This window comes from Trachurus japonicus, chromosome 13 (genome assembly GCF_045865225.1).
Source record: "Trachurus japonicus isolate A0001 chromosome 13, Traja_1.0".
In the NCBI taxonomy this organism is placed as follows: Eukaryota; Metazoa; Chordata; class Actinopteri; order Carangiformes; family Carangidae; genus Trachurus; species Trachurus japonicus.
In genome coordinates, this window is record NC_140919.1 from 34,770,216 (window position 1) to 34,788,122 (window position 17,907).

The 17,907-nt window shown below is 39.4% G+C and overlaps 1 protein-coding gene across 1 annotated transcript in view; it reads left to right on the forward strand.

Annotated features, from left to right (window-relative positions):
• Nucleotides 1-17,907, forward strand: part of paf1 (PAF1 homolog, Paf1/RNA polymerase II complex component) — a 384,753-nt gene that overhangs the window by 28,941 nt on the left and 337,905 nt on the right. The gene's annotated exons all lie outside the window — the stretch shown is intronic.

Genomic DNA, 17,907 nt, shown 5'->3' on the forward strand with positions numbered 1-17,907 from the left:
GATGTACTGTAAAGCGCTTTGGGTATCGTTCAGGTATAGTAAAGCGCTATATAAATACAAGACCATTTACCATTTACCAATGAGTCCATTATTAATACCACACTGTATAGCATATGATATCCACCTGTGTCTGCTGGAAAACATAGAGAAATTAACTAAATATATAATACAAAAATACACCTCTTTAAGAAGCATCAGCATATTTGAATGTACAAATAAAATAATGACTGAGCCACAGAGAAAAAATTTCACGCTAGACAGACTTCCATTTACCTTATTATCTAGGCCTTATTCAAAGATTAATTGCAAAATTTACCTATGCAGTAGAGTCATTTGACTGCTGTGTGTGAGCAGCATTTTGTATTAATGAAACCACACAAGAGACCACACAGCTAATTGTTGTATGCAGTAAGTAATAATCACTAAAGACAACCGTCTAAGTGTTAATGGGAAAGCATGGAGAATGGATCCAAGTTCATCTTCTGAACCACTGTGATGCTGCGTTCTCCTTGAGATGGGCGATTTGACATGGTGGATGCAAATTGTTCATGACAAGCACTCATCCACTAATGAAGCTGCTATAATTTAAACAGCACATCCAAGGCAGCATTGAAGTCTGCATTCAAAAATGCAAAGTCCAGACCTTTAATCTTTGTATACTTAATTAAGTCACAATAAAAACCAAACCATAAAATATGATTTACTGCGTTGGAAGACATTTGACCCGTCATGCATGCATACACAAGTGTGGCCTGCAGTGTGAACTCTACACATGCAATTTCAATCACCTGACAACTCAAGGCTTTTGTCTTAAATCTTCCACCACAATATAGTATTCCTGGCAGGTAAGAATCAAACAGTAATGTGCTCTTGTGTCTGGGCACAAATGCTTGTTAGATTCATTTTACAAATCCCATCTTTCCTAATTGGCACACTTCAATGATGGACGACTTTAGTCAATGATTTAAACAAGTCTTGGTCCACAGCCGCTCAACTGAACATACAAAAATGTATAATTTGTCTTCAGCTGAGCATACAGTCAATCACATGTGGAGAACAAAGTGATTAATAATAAATAATTATTTAATTAATATGTAGTTTGGTTTCTTATTCCTTTGGAAATCATCAAGTGTCTCAGATTTGGGACAATGACGAACATCATTACGAGGAAATTACTTTTATTAACATTATTAGAAATGTTAAAATAAAGTGTTACCAATTCAATCTGCAATTTGGATGAGATAAGATCGTCCTTTATCAGTCCCGCAGCGGGGGAAATTTGCAATTAAATCGATCATTAATGATTCACAACTTAGCTATTTATTTATGTTAACAAAACAGCACATACAGATAAATAGCTTTTCATTTTAAATAGTGTGTCAGTGCAGAAATGCTGTATTACATGGAGCACAGCAGGTGGCTGTAAAGAGCTTCAGTGGGTTTTACACTGGCTGCTCTCAGACACGTTTCAGCCTCTGTGTGTGGTGCCTTGTAATGGTGGGATCGAGTGAGGCTGCTGCAGCTGGCGGCGGCGTGGCACTCATCATGCAGGTATTACAGGTCCTGGGGGGGGAGAGAGGACTTTTCTTTGCCTGGATCAACGGGCCCAGAGGGACAGCATGCTCAAGCAAAGCAGAAAGCTGATTGGCTACACATACTTAGTGCATTTGTGCCTCTTTGGACCTCTTTTTTCCCCCAGTCTCCACCATTGAGGGAAGAGATTTCACTCTGAGCGTAATCTCTACAGTTGAGCATCATGGGGGTGGAGAATAAGCTTGGGATGTTCATAACACCTGGGGACAATTACTTTCTTAAATAATCTGCCGGTCATAATCTAACAAATGCCTTTAAAGGGCTAAACTTGGCACAGATTTGGTTCAATCGAGACCGAAAATGTCTTAGGTCTATGCTTTTGGCTGTTGTATGTAGACCCATATAGATTGTTAAATACCAAGAGTTGTTGTCTGAATCTAGGTCATTAATTCAGGGTAGGGCTTTTCAAACTGATTTTAAGTTCTTCCAAGATGCATGCAGCCAGACACAATTTCCCTTCTCCACCCACAGAGGAAGAATACATTTCTGTGACAGAGGAAACACTGCTAGCTGGGATGGAGTTATTTTTGGTCAGTAAATGAATAGCTGAATTTCACTCTTGAACATTTGTAGGAACATTCTTGCCGATTTCAAGTCACACCTTTTCAAACAGAGCAACCCCTGTCAAAACGAAGCAAGTCATTCCTGAGTTATTAAAGTTTAAATTCTTAAAAGTCTAGCAATTCCCCCCCTAGGAGGTACAATGTCACCCAGTGTCATGCTCACGTTTGATGTTTGCTTCCCTAGAAGCAAGCCTTTGACAACACAATATTTCCTTTTCCCTTCTATTTAAAATTTGAATGCACTCCACTTCTCTCAGGCGTGTAGTAACTGATATGAAGCCTTTTTCTACGGAAAACAAACAAACATCTGTATCGTGATTTGGAGCTGCCTGTGTTCTTCCTCTGCAATCTCTCTGCTGCCCCTTTTTTCACTCTCCTCTGTACTGACAGGCTGTTGATGGAATAATGGAGGTGTTGGGCATAGTATAGCTAAGCCACTGACACAACACAGATTGATAGGATTGTAGTGTAAATGACACACAGCAGACCATATCCCAGTCTTCAGCCTACAAAGCCTTAACCAACAGCCTGGGTATAATACCGAGACATGCAGTGGACAGATAATGTTTGGATATATATGAAGCTTTGCAAATTAACACATTTTTTGATGTATGTTGTTGTAATATGTATAATGATTTGTTTGTACATACAGATTGTAATGGAGCCACAGATGAGACAGATATAATATAGATAAGCATTGTTTGCTCAGAGAAGAATGGTTAATTATAACAAGCCTTCGCAGAGACTGCTAAAAACACCCATACATCATTGATGTGAGGAAGGAGAACAATTTATAATTACATAAATGATATATTAAGCTACATAAGTCCTGCTCTCCATGAGTAATGTTGCTGTTATTGCAACAGTTTGACCGTTGTGTTGCACAGAAAAATTTCAAATGGAAAAAGAAACCTTGCCAGATGGTTATTGTAAGAGTCGTCTCTCACAATGGGCACCCTTTGAATGCAGTGATATTTCCAGCCAGGTATACTGTCCTTTCAACATTTTGTCACAATGTGGACCGATTTAATTTGCTGGGGAACATGCCATTTGAGCACAGGCAATTACAGTATCTGGCCTGTCTCACAAACATACAAACATAACATATCCACTCCTTTACCATCATGCACTCAAATGACACGCAAATTAATGGCTCCAGTGGTAAACTACATGACATTGTTTGATTTACAGTGTTAAAGTGAATGCATTTGGTCAGAAACCAAGTTGAGCTGTATAGATTTTATAGTCCATAATGTTACTTTCATATCCCATTCGTCCAATAGATGCCTTTTGTTGGTTGATCACTCACAGTGGGAACATCAATCATGTTACACATGTTATTCAGATATATATATAACATGATTGATGAAATAAAACATTTAAAATGACAATATATTAATATTCATTTTCTCTGAAAATATAGCCTATTAGCCTACTGAATATAATTCATTTTAGCCAACTTATTTTTTTTTAATAGGCTACAGACGACTTGTCAGTAGGAAAGGTGCAGGTGTCATTTACAGCTCAATTAAATGTTAGTCATGCCAGTAAGACAGTGTGTAGCTACAACACTGGGAGCAGGTCAGCTAAATCTCAACCATTATTAGTCTGATTAATTAAACCAGTGATTTTCCTCTTGTTACCTGTCAAAATGTCTTTGGCAAAAAGAAGAAGAAGAAGAAAGCCTATTATTATAATAATTTTTGTATCACACAGGTAAAATTATGACAAGTCTCCATTGTTCTTGTAAAATTAAAGCAAGTGACTATGGTGTTTTGCATATCTTTTCAATTCACACTGTACTGTAGCCTATACATTCAAGTAATTCATCTACAACATCTATCGCCTCCTTTAGCATATCTGACTGTTGTTACAACCAAATGCAAAGTTTCGATTATAATAAAACACTATTTTAGTATTACTTCACTATAGGCGACTTATGAAAATATGCAATTTGCAAATAACACAAATATTATAAACACATTTCCACCATGACAGGTCTTATTCATTCTTGGCACCTGCCAGCATCAATTTGCCATTTACCTCTACTGCATTAATCCATCACATCCTCATGCAGGCAGATGTGAGCGTTTTCTGTGAATAGCCTACATTATCAGCACAAGGCTATGCATTAGGTTTTTCTATGTATTATTTGTATTTTATATTTTCCTATAAATGCAAACCATGACCTGATTCAGTTTTCATGCTCCAAGAACTATATGACTATATTATTTCATATCATGGTGTAAAATAATTGGATACACCCTAATAAACAATATGACTATGTAAACAAATCATCTGCTAAATTGACTGGCTGATTAATGTGGGATCAGCTGGTGCAAGAACAGGATAAGTTACTTAAGGCAGCCATTTTTTTTCCCTCCCTTTTTTTTGTTTGTTGTTGTTGCGTGTAACAGGTTAAACATGATGTCTATTGTGCCCCCCATGGGGTATGTTGTGGTACCAACTCGACAGGGGACAGCTTTTGGTGTCTGGAGACGTCTTCAAAAAGCGGTAGATGTTCAGAAATATCCTGCTGGGGTTTTGAAACTTGGGTTGTAATTATGAAAAAACAGATGCTAGCTTTGTAGCTCCTCGGCTAACCGTAGACAATCTGTGGACAAGTAGCCTACTAAAGCAATGATTAGATACCTGACATAGGCACAAAACTGCAGGGGGCACAAATGGGCCGCTAATAGAATATCGTTTTATTTTATTAATTTTTATTTTATTTTATTTTTTAAATAAAATAGGTCACTGGAAGCAAAGATAAAGACAAAGAAGTGTTGCCTCGGGCCAAAAGCAGAACGAGGACGTTAGCATGGACAGCGCTGGGCATCTCTCCAGAGCTAAGTTTGGAGCAACGCCACTCCGGGCCGGCCGGCAGTAGAGACATAATGGACTGAGTGTCAGGTAAACAACACACTTTTATAGCCGTGCACAGAGCAGACAAGAGCAACTCCACATTGCTGTCTCAGGAAAAAATACTTAGCACCAACACACAGGTGCTCTCTAAGCTGCAGCACACATAATAGACAATTGACATAATGAGACAGTGGAAAAGGTGTGTAATATGATGAAGTGAGGAGAGGCCCACTCCTACCACTGACCCCCCCTCTGGTAATATCTGTGAAGGACCCAGATGACATGGTCAGTTTTCCCAAAGTATTTATCGCACTGTTTTGCTGCACTGAACATTAGTTTTGCAGAGCGATGCTTTTATTTTCTAGTTCGTTATAAAGTACACTGTGTGTGCGTTTGATTTGCTCATCAGCAATATGGCTGTGGTTATTGATTGTTTAAGTTATGTCTTATTTACTCAATACTGAGGCATTCACACAATTGTCACTGAAGTAATCCATAAATCTTAATGAGCAGATTGTGCTCTTTGAGTAATTGATTGCTGTTTGGAATTAGTTTTGTTGTTTGTACATCTGCATTATTCTTGAGGTCTGTGTACCTGCCTGTATAATTAGCATTTCTTAACTTGCCTGGTATGAGGTAAACCCACACAATGTGAAAAATTAAGCTCTCCCATATTCAAAGGTGCACTGCCATGTAAAAATTGTAAAGGCAAATGTAAGGTAATCTGATGAGGAAAAAACACACTTCTTTCACTGTCGCTGGGCGCTGGGGTGACAGGCAGCAGACATGAATGGCTTAAAAAGAAAGATAAATGTCAGCAGTGGTTTTAAATATAGATTGCCTGTATTAACTAGCTGCTTCCTCAGTGCCTGTAGCTTTAGGCGTAGTTACGGAAAGCTTAAGGCAAAGTAGGCTTCATTCTGTTAGGCACAGCATCAACATGGGCGACACATGTTGGGGAATGAGCTTGAAGGAATTTAAAATTACACTTCCTGCCTTGAATGCAAAAAATAACCCACTGGTCTTAACTGCACTGCAGCTTAATGAATGATATGACTTGCATGTCAAGTTGTCTTTTTCAGTGGTTGATGTATATTTGCATCACACATGTCTCTCACTGAGACTGTTTGTGGTGGGGTCAATATGTTTCCAAAACAGTGTGACATCAGATTCGGGCAACTACAAAAGCTGAGAATGGCTGTAGATTCTTAAATGTTTCCGTTTTAAATGTTATCTAGGGATCACTAGTAGTTAATTATTTTCTCACCTCCAGATAATGAAGCTAGTTTTCTCATGTTAACGGGTGAATTTATCCCGTTATCTCGAAAAATCTTTGTTATCCAGAGATGAGATAGAGACAGAGAGAGACAACCCGCTATCACCAGAAAGCAAAAGGTTGTTTCGTCTCATTAACGTCAATGTTTATTAGAGATAAGGAGTGCCACCATGCCTCGATGGCGTCTTGACAAGGGTGACTGATTTGGATCAAGCAGTAGCCTACCCATAACTGCAGCAAGCAGAACTACACATTTTGGCACGTCTTGCTGTTCAGTTATGTCTCCTCACTGACAGTCAAGACAATCATCCTGTAGGCTGGAATCAGGTGTGATCAAATGAACAAGACACTCATTTTCAAGTACTCCATAATTGGCTATCCTCTCGAGAAATCGGGATAAATTATCTTGAGAAATCTTCTTTTTTGTTTTCTCAAGATACTGAGATAAATGAACCTGTGGCCACTGGAAAACAAGCCTCTCTATCTTGAGTTATTGAAATAATAAAATTGTATTCTTGAGATAATATAGAAAATGAAAGTAAATATGGCAGATCTCCACTTTCTTACTCTACTCTAAGTTTCACCCTAAAGACTACTATTTAACAGTCACTGTATGGCTCAGTGAACAACAGCAGATGGTCCTGGGATTATGACATGGTTTCTTCATGTTAGTTTTGTTTTTACCATCTCTCCTACACTGAAATGACTCAACAGTGTTTACAAACCCGGGGTTAGCCACCCCAAACAGATTTCTTTTGTGATTTTTGATGAGATGAATATGTAGATCAGAGCACTTCTAATTAATTCCATACACTAGGCATAGCAGGTGTGAAATAGTCCCTAATTATATCTACAGTGAAAACCAGCAGGAATCTGGCATTTTGTGTGAAATCACTCATCCAGTGCTCCCCCCAGACCAAACAGACCAAACAGCCAATAGTTTTTAGTGAGCTGTAAATTGCAGAATTCAGATGCTAATTAATCATTATTTTCAATCATCACTGACAGGCATGACTGATGTTTCAAATCAAATGTGAAGTTTTAGCTTTGCTTTGCCTTTTAGCAAAAATACAGTACATTACATGCAGTGGTTTCTACTTGTTTTGTTCTATCACTGAAGTGTCTAGGGATCATGTGGAGCACAAACTTCACAGTAATGGGGACTACTCACTACACCGAAAATGGTGGAAAGTAGAAAGTAAACAGTAAAGGGCAAGGATGGAGAAACACTTAGCTAAGTGGTTTGGTGTGAATCTTGTGCTATACTGTGGCAAGATGTCACCTAGATGACACACAGACACGACAACACTAAATCAATTTGTGCTCTATTAGCCTCCTTTACATGGTATTTTCATCATATTTGCATTATAAAGCTAGTACGAGTGTTTTAAGTGTATGTACATCAGTGCATGCACTATTAATGTTATTAATACCTCCTGTGAGTTCCCTGCTATGACAAGTCAAAATGTCTGCTTAGAAAAAAGCCCATTGTAAAAGGTCCAGCCATTACTGTCAAGTAAAGTGGGAGCATGTAGTCATTCAAAAGCGTTGCAAACCCACACAGGTGTTTATAATTACTGTGGCTGATTAGACCTTTAGTGTGGTGAAAGGTGTGTGAGGCTACTCTGGATGGTTTAAAAAACAACAACAACAACATCAAGTTACAACTGTAATTTGTCCCTCCCCTACAGTTGCAACAGGCTAACAGAGGACCGAGGCAGGTGTCAATCAAACACCGTCTGAATGCCCACACAGTCCCAGGGAGACGTCTAATCAGTCAACATAAGTGGAAACACCTGTGTGGGTGGACTATGGGTGTGTGGGGGCAGAGACATGGAGATGTTAAATCCTATCAGAATAATCATTTCTATCTTTGGTAATAATGTGTGCCGAAATTTCTGGTATTATATTATTATTATATTCTGGTAAGAAATGAGTTTGGCAGACTTTGAAAACCTGTATGAACCAGAAGTCGTCAGGCAATTTGTTGGTGAGCCAGTGAGTACATGTTTGAGGAGGAGCAGGGTGTTTACTAAGCAAACATCAAGTGCTGCTTTGCATGATATTGTGTAAATTGGAGAAAGTACAGGTTGCTTATTTACACAGTGTTTGCCAATGAGCAATATAATTGTTAGTTTGCAAGCTCTGACACGCCCACCGTGATGAGCAGAAGCACCTCCTTGCCTTGCAGTCTCTCTCTCTCTCGCTCACTCACACATGCAGCAAGTTATACAAAAATTACTTTATTACAGCTGATTTCTGTTCAATGGTAACACAATTTTGAATATAATACAAACAAAATAACCTATTTTTGTACTTTTTCACATTTTCTCAGAAAGTAGGTAATAACTAAATTAATTAACCTGTAACCATGGTGATCTACCCTGGTTAAAAGTTAGCAAAAGCAGATTACGTTACAATTATTGTTCTGTCTGCTGGGGAAGCAATATTGTCATGATGACTGCAGTGTAATACTCGGGGCAGAAACCGGAGAATAGAAGAAGAAAAAAGTTTAAAGGCCATTTAAATGTGTTAAGATTAAAAATAGATCAGCATTATGGGATGTAGAGTACATGCAAGCTTGTAGGGGTACTGCATCTCATTAACTGCATGGCAAGGCCATTGTGATTTATAATGTAGGAGCATTTGCATTTTGTGCAATATTAGAATGGGAAGCTGGTGTTGAGTCCACAGGAATCAGTTGGTTTAATCAGTTTGATCGTTCTCTCGTCAGAGTCTGTCAGGCATGTTTTCACTTTTGATGATTCACTGCTGTCAGTGAATATGGCAATCAAATCTGGATGAGTTTAAAGCTGTGTAATATAAGCACTCTGCAGTTTTTGAGATTGTTTTTTTTTATCTATCATGTAGTGAACATCAAAACAGAATAAGGACAGAAATGCAGCCATTTAGTTTCTGTGTCTGTCAGTAGACTGAATAAAAAAAAAAAAAAGAATATTAAATTAACTTATGTTAAAAAAGTAGACGACAAAGATATTTATCTGGAAGCATATAACTAAGGTCAGGAATGTTGTGACACACAGGCATCTTTCCATCACATCTGTTTTTATATTTTAGTTTGAAGGCGCTACTAAATATTAGAAGTGAATTTGATGTCTAGACTAGAGGCTGGGTTACATTTTAGAAAACCTAAATGGGCTGTTTTCTCGTTGACAGAAGAAATGCCTTAGACATCTTGTTTTCTCTTCAGCTTAGTTTTATTGTTATCCTGTGTCTGAAAATCAAGTAACAGGGTTCATTGCAGACTTGTCCACTGCTGCATAATGTCTTGTTTAAATTCAGTTTCTCATTGAGAGAAGGCAGCCTTAGGATGGAAATACGCCTTTTCATTTTTGCCGTCAAGTAAAAGCATACTTCTTTTCTGAGTAACTTTAGGAGAGGCAGAATATTAAATGTTGTTGGATGAAGACGTCCTTCAGAGTAGTGCAGGTTTTAGTTGAGAGAACTCTGGTCACGGCAAGAATAATTAGCCTACCATAATTTGAATAAAAATACATGCCATAATAACCAAATAGGACAATGTAAGTCACTACTTGTTTCCAGCAGTATTAGATTGTGCGTTGCACAGAACCAGAAAAGATCTAATGATTTGTTGGTGGGGTGTTGAGGGAGGCCTGCAATGCAGCATTTTGTGGTTCCTTGGCATAAAAATTTTGGAACTGCACAAGGCAATGTCACGAGAGCTGGAGGCAGAGAAAGTTGCAGTAGCTACGCAGAGTAGGTGTGGCAAAGCAAAAAAAGGCAGATTTGATCACATTATGACCTGGCGTGATGACATGTGTCTGGCAAACTGCAAGTCCAGTCCAGCTGCCAACTTCTTGCTCCTGGGGTCAGCGATGACCAGTGGCTGCAAATGTTCTTGGCACCAAGCATGTTTTGTGATTTTACCTTTAAGGGTCAACAAAGAGGAGGAGTGAGCAGTGATGTATGCTGTTATGGATTTTAATAGATGTAGTTTAGTGATCAATATTGCCAATGAGATTATTTGTTACAGAAGACTGGCCTTATTATGAGGAGCCACCACAATATGCTTTATCTTTGTGTACTTTTTTTTATTTTACATTGTAAGAATGCCTCAAGGCTATTTCTCAAACCTGTGAAAAAATATCAAATCCATCTCATGGCACTGGCTTGGTTAGATTTACGCACAAGAATTATTCCCCTGAAGCAATTGAACTCTTGCTCTCCTGCAAAATCACCAATACTATCTTTTTGAAAATTGTGGCTCAGATGCACCGTAACATATGTTGCAGAGAATATCTGATCCACATTTTACCCTGTACATAGCCTTTAAGGCGTTTGTGGCATGTGGAGTTAATATCAGCCATTTGTAGAAGCTGCTTACTGCAATTGATTTAATCCTTTATTGAACAATGATAAAGTTGAGTGCCACAGCGTGCCTACAGTCATTTGAAAAATTTACTTCACCTCATGGAAACTGTTGACTTTTTCAACATATCAGAACAAGCAAACATTTGAGCCTCTTTGACACTGTGTTGATTTAGAAAAAACACAAGGAAAACTGGCTTTTTATTCATTCCATAGAAATATTAATGTATGATGTTGCTTTGCGCTCAGAACCTAGTGTCACCCCCTTCAGCAGAAATGCATTTTGCATAATTGTCCACCAGTCTGTGACATCAGTTCTCTGCTCATTTTTCCTTCTGTATGCAAGGGCCCTTTCAAATCCCACTACAGCAATCTGGGTTTTAAAGAGGAACTATGCAAGATTTTTACCTTAAAGGTACAGTGTGTAACATATTTGGCTTTTTTTATTAGCAAAAATTTCATATAATATTGCCAAGTCTAATCACAATTGCGTACAAATGAAAGCTTTCTCGTAGCTTGTGAGTTGTTTACAAATACATAGGTGGTGATGCACCCAACCGAAGCTGCCATGTTGGACGACGGTATGGTAACGATAACAGGTGACTGCTGCTGCGTGCGTCTGCCCCGAGTCTGAAACAGCGGCGGTGTTAATGAAGCAGCGTCAGGCCGCTCACCGTCACTGAAACGCTCGGTGAAATCGCCCATTAAATATGACAAGCCGCGAGCGATGTATAGCCTATCTCACCTGGTAGAGCACATCCGCTGCAGCGACCCAGTTCGATTCCACCTGACAGTTCCTTTGCTCCTTTGCTTCGCTCCTGTTATTTTTACTTTCCCCGGGCAATCGGGCAACCGTTAATGTCGAACCCTGGACGTTATGCTTACATGACTCCAGATTGTAAAAATTTGCCTCTAAAGTATCAATAAACTTTAATAACAGAGACACATGTACGCGGGTTATTTGTAGCGCCGCTCATTTCGTTTAATAAACAGACTCCAGCCGTTTACAGAACTGATGGCGCTAATGGAGCAAACGCTTCTAATGGAGCTAACGTCGCTAACGGCTTAATGGAGCCGGCATTTTCGGCAGTATTGGAGGCAGTTCCGATACTGGTTTTAGAATCGGAACAACTCTACAACTAGGAACGAAACACTTCTAACCTCTCACTGATAACCTTTAACATGTCATAATATGGTTTACATCTTAACCTCATTGCCTGATGATCCTGAACTACTCCCAGTCATCTCAGTCGTGGAAGATGCCATTTCCACATACGTTTTTTGTCTTCGGAAGCCATCGTCACTTTGCCGATGGGAAGGGTGAGTGCGAGTGAGTGCTGCAATTTAGAATCTGAAGTCTGGATATCCCTTCCCATTTTACACACTGGACCTTTAAGTAAACAGCTAAGTAAGTAAACCCCATGTGGAGGCTGCAGTCCTCGGCGCAGGTGTCCCCGGTTCGGTTCCCGCGTCGGGCGGACCTTTCCTGCATGTCGTTCCCCCTCTCTCTGCCTCCCCCTTTCCTGTCTGTCTCACTCACTATCAAATAAAGGCAAAAATGCCAAAAAATATACTTAAAAAAAAAAAAAAAAGTAAACAGCTTCGGAGTAATTGTGATGGTTAAATGACCTGAGAATGGAGGCTCTCTGTCTTCCCCCTAGTGTCTCTTGGCAAAAAAAACAACCTTGCAAGATTGTCACATCCGACCCCGTGTCATAGGTATCATCTGGAGAGAAACATAGACGGCACTACAAAACAAAAATGCCCCCTAATCCTTCATCTTTTGTAGATAAGCCTACACTAATATACACATTATAAAACGTACGATATATAAAATGTTCCCCTTTTAACTAGGCCATTTCATCACCCCCCTATTTCGTCAGGTTCAACCTCAACTGATGGTCAGATGGTCTCACATTATCATACCAATCCATGGTTGAATCAATGACTGCAAGATGCACAGTCCCTGAGGCAAAGAAGCAACTCCAAACCATGACACTCCACCATCATGTTTCACAGTTGGTATGAGTTCGTCTCTTGAAAAGCTGTTTTTGGTCTGAGCCAAGAATGTCTTACTATGGCCAAACAACTCTGCCCAGAACATATTATTTCAAAATGCCTGGTCTATGCCTATATATTCACTGGCAGACTGCTTTGCTCTAATGTTCTTTTTGGACTGACAAAAACTGGGGCATCCAGGCCAGGACACGTTGGTGGTCATTTGAAATCAATGCCACTTGTAGATCTTTTTTTTTTGCAGAGGAATGATTTATTTCAAATAATTTGGAGACCTGTTTCAATCCCTTGCCTGACTCACAGACATTCACAACCCTTTTCTCCGAAAGCTTCAGAGAGGTCTTTAGATCTTAACAACATCACACACAAAATAGCAAAGAGAGCAGCAGAGGTTTAAAGAAAGAGGGGTTTCAGTTTTAGCCCCTAAGGAGGTTCTATTCATTAGCACCTCACCTGGAGCACTTGATTATAATTTTGTGGATATGAAGGTGTGATAAGTGTAGCGGTGTACGAACTCTTTCCAAGGGACTGCTTTTTTTAAATTATGAAAATGTTTAATGTTTGAGCATATCACCTCTTAACAGGCACTGTTTCAAAGATGTAGCCTGCATGTTAGACTGCGTGTCTGTTGAACTACTGTAAGAGCAGGGCACTTTGAGTTTTATAAAAGTCTTTTAAAAGCAGTATTTCTTTAACCTCAAAAAGTCCTTAAAGGGTCAAATAAGTCATACATTTTATAGACAAACATCTTCAATGATTTCCAGTTGTAAATAGTAATATTATAAAATGAGGTTGTATCTGACTGCAGGCCTCCAGAAGGTATTATACACTACACACACACACACAGAAAGTCGGATTGCAGTGCATTTTTCAATGCTTGAGGCTTTTCGGTCCTCGAAAGTTTCAGCCCGCACCATCTACCTATTGCAAGTAGTCACAACTGCAAACTAGAGTAGCTGGAATCCTCATTAATGTGCAAATATCGATTCAATAAAACTTATGATTTTAATAATTTTCAACTGGGTGGTCTAGATCAGGGTAATTTTTTTTTACATTGACAGGCAACAACATGACAGAGAGGACTTCCAGTCATTCATTTTTTTCTCGATCTTTTTATCCCTCCCACAATCCCACCCCAACCAAAGAGAACAGTTCTCAATGTTAATCAACATGTACAGAATACATACAACACATACATAAATAAGGAAAATAATGAAATAAATAAGTAAATGAAATAAAAATGTTTAAAAATAACAATGAAAGAGGAAATAAATAAATAAAAAATAAAGTGGGGGCTCAGTCATCACAGTCAGGCAGAGATGTCAAAGATTCAGTATAATTAAAGAGAGGTCTAACACCTCTTTGCTATGAGATGGAGGTTGAGGGTGTTTCCAATTGAGGAGTATGAGTTGCCCGGCCAACAGGCAAAGGCAAGAACAGTCTACATGACTTTAGAGGTAAAAGGCTGCAGGGGTACACCAAAGCCAAGCGAGGTTCAGGAGCGATAGTAGTGTTACATACTAGAGTTTTGAAAATTTCAGACCAGAATGTGGCAAGCCTGCAGAACCGTATATGTACAGTATATGTGGGAATGATCGGCTGGTGATTGTTTGCACCTATTACATGAGTCAGTTAGCCTAGAAATCTCCACGCACCCTAGCGGCAGCAAGAATATTTGCTCCGTAGGTGGGTCTAGAAATAGGGAAATAGGAACTTTTTGAGTCTCCAACACCGATTGTGTTCACCAATCATAGCTGGTTAGAGAGTCGTTGGGCGGGCTTAACGCGATGACGACATACATTTTAATTGGCTTGTCAGGCTAACGTCATCCTGCTCTTTGCTCTGATTAGTCGTAGCGCTACCCTATTGCGTGCAGAGGCAGTTTGAAAGACAGCCTTCATCCCGCCCCCTGGATTGAGCCGAGGTCTACCGGTCGTTTCCAGACTATACATGTTAATGATATAGTCTGGCTTGTCAGGCTATGAGTCAGTTACATTAAGCCTCAAATTAGTCTAGTGAACTTTGTGTACAACTTTACACTGGAGGCTGTGCCTTGCACAGATTGAAGAGAAGTGAACCAACTGTAAAACTTGTTGCCAGTAATCATCAGGCATCATCGTTGGGACCAGACGCTAGGGTGTCAAAAGTAGAATTGGTATTGTGTCACATTTAAAACAGGTCGATGTGAAGACTTCCCGCTCAGAAGTCTATTGTGTGACACCGAGTATGCGGAGTCCATGCACTCGTAAAAATTGAGCTTTGCGTGGACGGGTCCGGCGGAAGTCCGCATTGAGTCCGCCTCGAGTACGTACGGACATCCGCGAGTCAAGTGCGCCCGAGTATGTGGGGGCCTTGAGGCCCTATGGAGGCTTAGGCTTTTCCTAATTTGAATCCAGCTTATAAAGTTAGTTACCACAGGGTTTGAGGTAAAGTTGGAGGCAGTCAAAGGGAGTTGGGAGCAAACCAGGGAATGAAGCGAAAGTTTAGAGGATGCAAGTTCCATAGTCACCCATGCAGGCCACTCTTCATCTGCTGTGTTGGTAATCCAGTATAAAAGTTTATGAATAGATCAGGGTAATTTAATGAATTATAACATTATGGATTGTTACTGGGGTGTATTACATGATGATTATGCTAAATGGATGACAATTACATGGCACTTTTCAAGTCATATTGACCATTGATGTACTGGCAATAGTGTTCTGCCTGATAACAATTAGCCAGGAACTGAACTGCAATCCTTCCAAGTTGTTGACAGCCCCTGTATCATTCCTACAGGTTTATTGTCATGCTTTGACTGGTATGATAATGAAACGGAGAAATGCATTCTTTCTGTTATTTAAAGCAACATTGCGGTGATTCGTACCCGTGCAGGGAAGTTACATAGTGCAGTTTCAGCCGACGCGACCCCGCTCAGGCTGCAGCAGCGGCAGCACCATTCATCCTATTAACCATTTTTCTACCATTGCAATGAGTCTGGAAACATTATTTTAAGTCCGAAAAACTCCGCAATGTTACTTTAAAATGGTCTTAAAAAGTTAGAATTAAACTCGGTCAGCCCTGTAGAAACTCTGTTAGAAGCTGGCTAAAGGGAATACGTCTATAAAATGTTTGTATTAATACTGATCCCCTGGTACTCCAGACTTAGAGGTTTCACTGTTCAAAGAGAACTGAACTTCCAAAAGTGGTATCAATTTAAGATGGGTAAAATTGTCCCCAGAACACTCTCACAGTATAAATCCAAGTCTGATGCATTTACTGTTCATCTTCCCTAGTAAACATATGTATTTGACTACTTCCAAAAAACCCCTCAGCTGCCTGCCATTTGCTCAGTTACTAGACAGATGGTCCTGTTCAGTGTTTCAAGGCGATTGACTGACTGCTTCATGTTGTATCTATGAGGGACATATCCCTAGGAGAAGCATAATAGAAGGTTAGCTTCATTTTATGAGCACCGGTTGCTTTGTTCAGTGTTATATGCAACTGTATGTATTTCAAGACTTGATTTTTTTCCTGTTATTTTTGTGATGTATTGCTATTCTTTAAAGTATAACAACTATGTAATGTAAGGCTGCATGCTCAGCTTTATTTATTTTGGGGTCAAGGAACTGAGGAATATGGCAAGTATGCTGAAATTTGATGAATATTTATAAGCCGGAGTAATAAAACTGAGTCCATTAACACACAGTTCTGATGGGAATCAAATGGAGGAACGGGGGTAAAAATGAAGGTGGTGCCTGCTCAGTGGTGTGCTGAGGAAAAATGTGCCCATAGTCAACTTCAAAATCTATAATTGAAAGATATAATTTCAAACACCAGCTGGAGTGAGAGATACTTTACCTGCTGAGAGAAATGGAAGTTAATTTGCATGTTCTACTCAACTATAGCGAGACCTCATCCTGACTGCTGCACAGTGTGTTGGGCATCCTGCCCCGGAGCCACGTATTAAAGCAAAGTCAGCACATTGTTCACCTCACTATTATCTCTGTACAACTGCCAAGAAATGAGGCGAGGAACCTGTTTGTCTGCTTGACAAGAAAGTCAAAAGACTTACATCTGTGTTGTGGAGTATAGACCTCCTTTATCATTTTGCAACTGCATGTGTCATGTGGCTGTTTTGGTTCAGTCATGATTAAGCATTCACATCTGCAGTATAAGTAGGTTAGCTTAATTAGGTGAACAGTAACTTTGAGATTGGAGGACCTGCCCGGCCCAAGGAACAAAAACAACTGAGGTTTACACTGAACTGTGCTGCTTTTTTGTGATATTTTGAGAATCTTTCAATGCATACATTTTTTTTTCTTTTTTACTGATGTTTTGAATGTTGTTTATTGTATGTTTCTTGTTTATTGATGATTTTATCTGATAAGTGTCCTTGAGTGGCTTGAAAGGTGCTTTCTAAATAAAATGTATTATTAAACAAAACAGCTGGATGGAAATCCAGCTAATGAGTGTAGATGTAGACGTGTCTTCCAGAAGATAGGAAGAGAAGAGAATAAAAAGGTTTTATTTTTTGCAATACACCACAGTGCAGCACAGGCCATTACATGAAACATCAATCAGATGTCACTTTGAAGATTGTTTATTTTATGCAATGTTTTCATACGTTAACCATATAGTCATGTGACATTTAAAAACATTGTTTTTTGGATTTCAGCCGCATTTATGCAGTCCTGCTTGCCCTCTTTGTCGGCAGTGGCATACACGGACACCTTTCTCCGATTTTTTTGTTGATAGGTTTGTGGGTGAGAGAGACAGTTGTAAAGAAAAGTGGTTAACTGTGGCATATCAAAGTGGAAATCAATTGTTTGAATTAAAGAAGTCATATGGAAGTATGTTGGATATTGGAGCCTGCGGTCCAATGTTTGATCTTGATTTGATAAGATGAGCGTCACAGATCACTTGTTTATCCCTCACTCAGTTAAGCTCATGTGAGCAGAGGTGAATGTCTGGTGTACTTGGGTGTGTGTATGTATACAGTATATGGCTATACACATCTCATTGTGAGCCAATGTTATTTGCACATTTGTCCTTGCTATTGTGTTCTTTATTTATCGCGTGTTATGCAGCAACATTCCCTTGTTCTGAGCCAGATTTCTCCTCAGGGAGACTATGAAGAAACTGGACTTAAAGCAGAAGTAAGTGATATATTTGTGTTAATATAAGTCTTAAATAGTTATATCTTCCGACAGCAATCACTTACATAGAGTGTTTGGACCGAAACACGGGTCTGTCAGTCACTCT